Below are 8,002 nucleotides of genomic sequence, written 5' to 3'. Positions count from 1 at the left end.
TGAAGGCAGTTATGCTTCTGACTGATGAAAACCAAGTATAGTTTTGTACCACTTATATTTAAGAAGATAACATTTTTCCCTTTAAATTTTAGTTTGTTGGAAAGCAAATGGACTGTTAAGTATATGCTTAAGGATTTGGATTTAAACATTAAAATCCAGAAGTTCAGATTGTACTGGACATACTTTCGTGTATTATTCCATAAATGTTTTATGGTGCCTTTTTTTTTTAAATAGAAAGGATTTTTTTAACTCAATTAAAAAATTCAGTTATGGAAATTTCCTTTTTCAATTTTTATAATTAAAGGTACAGACTTAAAATATATATTTTTTGCCTCTTGATATATGTGAGTCTCTAGCTTTTTCTGAAGTCCATTGCTGGAAAAGGACTTTCATAGAGGGTGTTGGCCGAATGTGACAAACATGGACTGAATGCATTGGACCCATGTGGAAGGGCAGCTTTTACTTTCGAGCCTTTTTTCACTCTTAAGCTCATCTGTTTTCCATATTCCTTTGTCAGTGTTTGTTGGATAGGGCTTCTTGGACAAACACTTCAACCATCTTAGCTCATTTTCTTGTTCTCAGCGGCATTTCAAGGGAGGAAACTAAACTTTAAAGAATTAAGAGAGAAATTTTAACTTTATTTGCTAATGTCTAATTAGGGCACTAAAAATTAGGAGCTCTCATTGGCCTGCTTTTAAAAGTTTGATTCTGAGCCTGAATTCTTGTAGTTTTATTATGGGGGTGGGGGGAGGGGGGGAGGGAGCTTCCTGATTCTGGCTGTTGGGAAAAAAAAATGTTGGTATTAAAGATTAATCTAAGAAACATGTAATGGATTGATTAAACTCAAAGTGCATTTATTTTAGAAAGAAAGTTCTAACTTGCAGCTATTCAAAGTGTGTATTAAATCCTGAAAGTTCAGGATGACCCAGTAATAGCTACTTCTGTGTTTCACTTGACTTCCGATGAAATGAGCATATGAAAATTTTGTGCCTCTTTTATAATCTAATTTCATCTTTCAGGCCAATTTTAGCCAAATTCCAGGGAAAATAGGCTCAGAAAGACACTACACATTTTTGAAAATGCATATGTGTAGAGTAAGAATTGCTCAGCTGGAAAACTGTAATTTTGAGAACCACCTGCTTTTGAAAAGCAGTAATATAACAATTAGGGCAATGGTGGGGAGTTTAATCTGCAAACAAACTCAGGAATTCTGGGTTCATGAGAATCCATTGCAAGAAATAATGATGGAAACTTTGTGACTGATAGTCCAGCAAAAAAGACTGCACACCTGTCTCAGAATGGAAAACAACTAGGCTGGAGAGAGCAAGAAGGGGAACTTACCCAGGATCTTGGTTTGGATTGAGAGGAACAGCTGTAGGAAGCTGGCAATGACCTGGACCACCTGGTGCTTGTGAAGGGAGTCAGATTGGTCAGTGCAGTTACAATGATAAAAACTGCTACACCATTTGAGGTTGGCTCAGAGGGCTATGAGTGCTAGGACAGCAAAGCTTTCAGCACTTACAAGTAGCAATGAATAATGGTAGGAAAGATCACATGGCAAGGCAGGTGGTGACAAGAGAGAAGTCAAGTGGTGTAGCTTTTCCCATAACTTCCATAAGGAACAACAGGGCCTCGCACTCAGCGCATAAAAGCAAACCTCCCATAGAACCTGGAGGAGCCTTCTGGAAGCAGGATTCTGGAAACTAGCCTGGTTAGGAGGCTAGAATAGAAAGCATTTGGAGTTGTTACTGAAGCTCTGATGTTTCCCCAAGTTGCTATATTCTGAGAAAAATGTTATGCAGGCATGTAAAATATTGCTAAATTTGTGTGTTCTATATTTTTTCTGAAGACAAAACACCACCCCCCAAAATTATCTTAATTCTTTTATTTTACATCTAGAAGTTTGCATGAGGTGCTAGAAATGTTGTCACATTCTTTATCCCCTAAATCATGCCTGAGTGTCCTCATGAAAATGTCAATATCTTTGCAACTATGATCTTAGGACACTTCCTACATTTTGTTGATCATGTTTGGATTTGGAAAATGGGTGCCATTTGGATAGTAAGGTTGAACATTTTGTTTTATTTGATTATGATTTGTTAACATTTTGTGGCTAAGCTTGAGACTCCACAAAGAATCGTTCTTTGTAATTGTACTGCTTTAGATAATTTGTTAAAGATGTTCCTATTGTTGCCCTGGCCAGTGTGGCTCAGTTATTTGGCGTGTCGTCCCATGCACCAAAGGGTAACAGGTTTGATTCCCGGTCAGGGCACAGGCCCAGGTTGGGGGTTTGATCCACAGTCAGGGCATGTGCAGGAGGCAACCAATCGATGTCTCTCTCACATCAATGTTTTTCTCTCTCCTCTCCCTTCCTCTCTCTTTAAAATCAATTTTTAAAAAGGTAAATTTAAAACATCCTTAAAGAAAAAAGGTTTTTCTATTGTTATGGTTGATGCCACAGTGGAAAATTGGAAAGCTTATAGAATGAAGTGTGTCCTATCTTCTCCCTAACACAGCTTCACAAAGTCTGGCGTCTGAGCCTCAGTTCTCATAGAGTGTCATTGCCCTTCTATGTTTAAAACAACTACATGCTACTTATTGCAACTTAATGCTTTAAACATCCTGAATAAAATTATACTCTTTCTGTTATAGTTTATAATATTATATTAATGATAAATTGAAGAAAAGTATTGAGTTCAAATACTACATCAAAAATATCTCAGGCAAGCAAAACAGTAGAAAGTGTTGGCAGTATTTGAAATGTCTTTTTGTTGTGTGCTAGGGACACTTACAGGACTTCTGAGCCACCCTGATCTGGAATACAAACAGCATTGAGAGCATTAAGTAGAGGTATACTGATGCTATTCGGTAACCAGGGTCAAGCCATGCTCACTGGAAGTTTTTAAAACCTGGACTGGTGAGGTGTCTGCAATTCCATAAAATATTTGCATCATTATAGGCTTACAGAAGTAGGTCTGAAAATCTAAGAATCCTAAGAAAATGTCGATGTAGAAATAATGACGGAAACAAGACTAAATAAAAGAAAGTGTTAGTACAGTCACACAATTGCTTTTAACTTACAATGTGACTTTATTAGGAAGGAGATTCTTATTTGACTATATATTTTTATTAAATCTGTTGGGGTGACATTGGTTAATTCTTATATGACTATTATTAATAAGATGCAAATTGCATGCAAGCCTTCTCTGTGTCAAAAACACACACAAGACAAACCAAAAAACATCTTGACACTGATGGTTTGCATGAAATTCAAGCAAAGGAATTTACTGTGAGATCAAGAAACTTCTTGTATTCCAGCAAGAAAAGGATGCAATGTTAATAATAAATGATCCACTGTCTAGAAGCTAAAAGGCACCAGTTGGACCCAAAGAAAAGGATATGTTCTCAAGATGATGTGGGCAGAACTGAGAGTTGGGGGTGGAGAGATACAAGGTCATTATGGACACCAGATGTTTCCACTTTGCTAGCTTTGAATCCTTGTTTCTTGTTGACGGACAGGATCTAATGGACATAGAACTCACTGACAACACAAGATCTCCACTGGTCTTTCCTTAACTAAAGCAGACCCTGTACCTGGGATGCACAGAAAGGCTTCCAAGGTTCCAGGACCCCTTCCCCCAAAATAAGAAAAAATGTGTGTATTTTTCTCTGAGAATGTCCCATAGCTTTTAAAAACACGTATATTTTTATTGATTTCAGAGAGGAAGGGAAAGGGAGAGAGATAGAAACATCATTGATGAGAGAGAATCATTGATCAGCTGCTTCCTGCACACCCCACACTGGGGATCGAGCCCACAACCCTGGCATATGCCCTGACTGGGAATCGAACCATGACCTCCTGGTTCATGGGTGGACACTCAACCACTGAGCCATATTGGCAGGGCTGTCCCATAGCTTTAATGACCCCCAGACATCTCAATCCCAGGCCCATATCTCTTCTAACTCACATTCTCAGTTGCCACTGGGCACCTCCACTTGGGCATTGTATAGGCTGTCTGCTATGGGCTGAACTGTGTCTCCCTAAAATGCATATTTTGAAGTCCTACTCCCCAGTACCTCAATATGTTACTTTACTTGGAGATAGGGCCTTCAAAAAGCAAATTAAGGTACAATGAGGTCATTAGGATGGTCCTTAACCAATATGATTAGTGTAGTGTCTTTATAAGAAGAGGTGATTAGGACACAGACAAAAACCATGTGAAGAGACAGGAAAAAATATCCACCAACAAGCCAAGGAGGGAGTCCCCAGAAGAAGTCACCCTTCCTAACACCTTGATCTTAGATTTCTGACCTCCAGAACGGTGAGGAAATCTCTGTTGTTTAAGCCACCCAGTCTGTTGTACTTTGTTATGGCAGTGCAAGCAAACGAATACACTACAGAAGCTCAAAATGTCAAATTGTTACCCACCTTCTCAATTGCCCCTCATTCATCTGAGCCTGGTTATTATTTGCATACCTTTTCTTAGCCTCAAGTCAGTCTTGTAGGAAATTTTTACTGAGGGTTATATAATGATTTATAAAATGCCCAGGTTCAGTGAATCAGAAAGTAGATAGGCAAAGTCACCTTCTGGATTCATAATTAGGATTCAGGATACTTGGAGAGGGAAATATTAGATCTCTTCTCCATAAGTCAAGTCAAGAAAGCAGAAACTTTACAATAAAATTCAGGGTAACATTACCAAGTACATTGTTTATTTTTAAAATATTGAGATATTTTAATAAAATGGCATCTTAAATTTCATTATGTAAAACAAGCAATAGTGCCAACATCACATCCACTTATTACCACAGCATCAAGGACTTAAAACTCTTAAGCTGTATTTTGAAACATGAAGTACATTCTTGTGAAAAATGTTTTTCCAAGATCAATGAAATTTATAAAGCAGTGTTATTTATTTATGTTCTTTGTGTTGGCATCTGGAAAAGGTGCCATGATATTACTAATTCCCCAGGATTCTATGTCTTCTCTCCTCTCCTTTACTCCCTCGCCTCCCCCCGCCACAAACACACACCATCTCCTTTTCCTCTCTCAGCTCCTATCACTGGGACTAGGACCTCTCAGAAGTGATATGCATTACTATCTGTTATAATTGCTCTTCTTGAGACTTGATTAATTTTCTTTCCATGTCTGATTCTACTACCGAGTCAACGTTTTCATCTGTCTGTTGTCTGAACTCCTAAGAACCATAATTTGATTGTCTTAAGAACCATCTAACATGTGGGGTCCCTTTGGGTAGAGTCTTTGATTCTCCTCATAAGCCAGTGGTCTCGGCTGTTGTTAATCAAAGTGTAGTCTGGTCTCACCTGGAAGCTTGTTAGAAATGCAGAATCTCAGACCCCATCCCAGAACTATGGAGTCAGAATTTGCACCTTATAATGATCCCCAGTGGTTAATATGCACCGTAATGTTTGGGAAGTACCGATCTAATTGTCCATTATTTGAGCATCATAGCAGAGCCCTAATTGTTACCTATGCTCTTTAGAGTTTGGGAAGCACTGATTTAGTTGTTTCTTGTCATATTGTCATGACCAGGCTGCATAGTCACGAGGTACAGGCATAGCAATATCTGTATGAGGAAATGTCTGAATCTATGTTTCTCAAAAGGTGACAGTATAACTGGTAGGCATTTGAGGCTTTGTAGCCATTGGATTTTGCACAGTTCAGAATGTGTAAAGAAGGAATGGTGTAAAGAAAGAATACCATGGACAGCGCTCCAGCACTAGTACTTGGTGTGAGAACTATCTTAGCTACAAAGGCTGTGGCATGAGACACACAGGGTTTGAATCCTGGCTCTATCATTATGTCGCTCTGGGAAGTAAACTTGCTAATTTACCTCTCTGAGCCTCAGTTTCCTCACTTGTAAAATGGAGTTGACAATACTACTTATTTAATACAGATTGTTTTGAAAAGTTACTGAAGAAAAATCACTAGACAGGACTCCCTTCCATTTTCTTGTCTTGTAACACCTCAATTAAAGTTAGTGAAACAAAGTCCTTGAAAAATAAAAAATAAAAAGATGCCTCTAGCTTTGAGCTAATGTTATGATACGAAGGCCGCCAGAATTGGTGGCGGTGGTGGGAGGGTGCAGTGGGGAGTAAAGATGCCCACTCTGGCTCCCAAGGCCCTCATTCCATCTCACTAGCTGTGGGTACCCAGGAGGAGGAGCTGGATGACAGACACGCTCAGCTCCCTACCCTTCACCCTGCAGGGCAGGGTCCTGCACAGCCGTTATACAGGAACCCAGGGGATTGGGCCTGGGATCTGACTCTACATGGGGTTCTAAGGAGCCATTCTTCGAAGAGGTGGTCTCCTCAGCTCCTCTGTTGAGTTTCCGTCCGGCTATTAATTACACCACCAGCACTGGCCTGGTGCCGAGTCCCCGTGCCGGAGCCGCAGCCTTCCTCCTTTCTGTGGCTGGATTGTACCTCTTCGTGGAGCAGCTGCTCCATGTAGGGCTCAGTCTGATCTTTCACAGAGTTGGCTAGGGCTGGCATCACTGCTTTGCCTTCACAGCGGTAGCTGCTTTCTTTGTCCTCTAAATTTTGTTCTGACATTCTCACACCAAACTTTCGCCCAACTCTTAGGTCTTCTCAGACTCTTCTGCCTCCTTTCCCCTTTCTACAAGCCAGAGTTCTAATAATCTTCTCTATTCTATGCCATGGATATGATATAAAAGCTAAATGTTAATCTGCATCAGATTGCTTAAGACGATGGGAGTTTATTTTACCTACACTTGCATCTTACAGGCATTCACTTTTGGGTGTCTCTGAAAATGGAAACCATATTTGAACCAAAGACCAGGGACTGCTCAAAGATTATCTGGTACTCCCAGGACGCAGCAGTGGGCCACGGCCTCCATGGGGGTGGGGGGGTGGGTGGGGCAGGTCTGCCTACCAGAGCAGCTGTCCAATGCATCCAGTGGCTCTCTGGGATTAAAATATCAACCTTCCTCTGGTTTCTAACTTGTTTCCTGGGCATAGGGTTTACCACTATGGATTCTCCCTTTTGCCTTCCATGTTCCTCTAGAGTCTAGAGTCTAGAGGCTCAAGGGGATTTATGCCCATTCCCAGGACTGGACCCAGACACTCAGGCAAATGATTCGGTACCAAATAGCAAACTGATATTCTACAAATATTGGCTCAGCATTTAACGAGAGCAAAGGCTGAGTGCTATGTGGGAGGCACAAAGAAGCAGCATGGAGAAACACTGGTGCCTGCGCTCTTTGTCCCCTCTCAGCACAGAGCACTTCTGCTCTCACCCCAAACTTGTCCACTCTGCCTCTGATGGACAGGCCTTGCAGCCTCCTTGGCAGGCCCTGGGGTCCCACTCCTTGCCACCTGCCCATGGAAGGTTCGCTTCCAGCCATGCACTGCTGGTTCCCCAGAGGTCACATGTGCATACACAGTGTGTTAGGGACCCCCGTGTGCTGGCACTTGGGTACCGGCCTGGCTAACCCCTCCCTTTATCACGTTGGGGCTGGCAATAAGCCCACTCTTAACAACATGACCCCACTCGCTGCCCGTCCTAAGGGCTGGTTTGGTAGGGGAAGTAGAAAGGAGCGGGACTCCCTTCACCACCATCTCCGCTCTCTCGTGAAAAGTCTGGAGGCTATAGCCCTCCTTTCACCCTCCTCGAGAGATAAATCCCCTCCTGGGTTTTTCCAGTTCCTCTGAACAATTTTAAATGATCGATGCTCTTGCTAAAAAATTTGCGTGTACATCATAAACTTCCATGAAACACGATTCTGTTATTTGTATTTTCAAGCCTTAAAAAAATGAAGTTAAAAGGAAAGAATTGAACACACAATTTGACAAGATTTTCTGTACCAAGGAAAGGAAAAACACCTCACACCAGCAGGTTTCCTGATAATGATTTCAAAGAGGAAAGGCTTAAGCTGCGTCTCACAGAAGGGAAATCTCTGGGGTACATTTTTTTCTCATTTGTCACACCAGACATCTTTCCAGGAGCACATGGGCAAGA

This window comes from Eptesicus fuscus, chromosome 10 (assembly GCF_027574615.1).
Source record: "Eptesicus fuscus isolate TK198812 chromosome 10, DD_ASM_mEF_20220401, whole genome shotgun sequence".
Classification (NCBI taxonomy): Eukaryota; Metazoa; Chordata; class Mammalia; order Chiroptera; family Vespertilionidae; genus Eptesicus; species Eptesicus fuscus.
Note: the sequence above shows the minus strand (reverse complement) of the source record.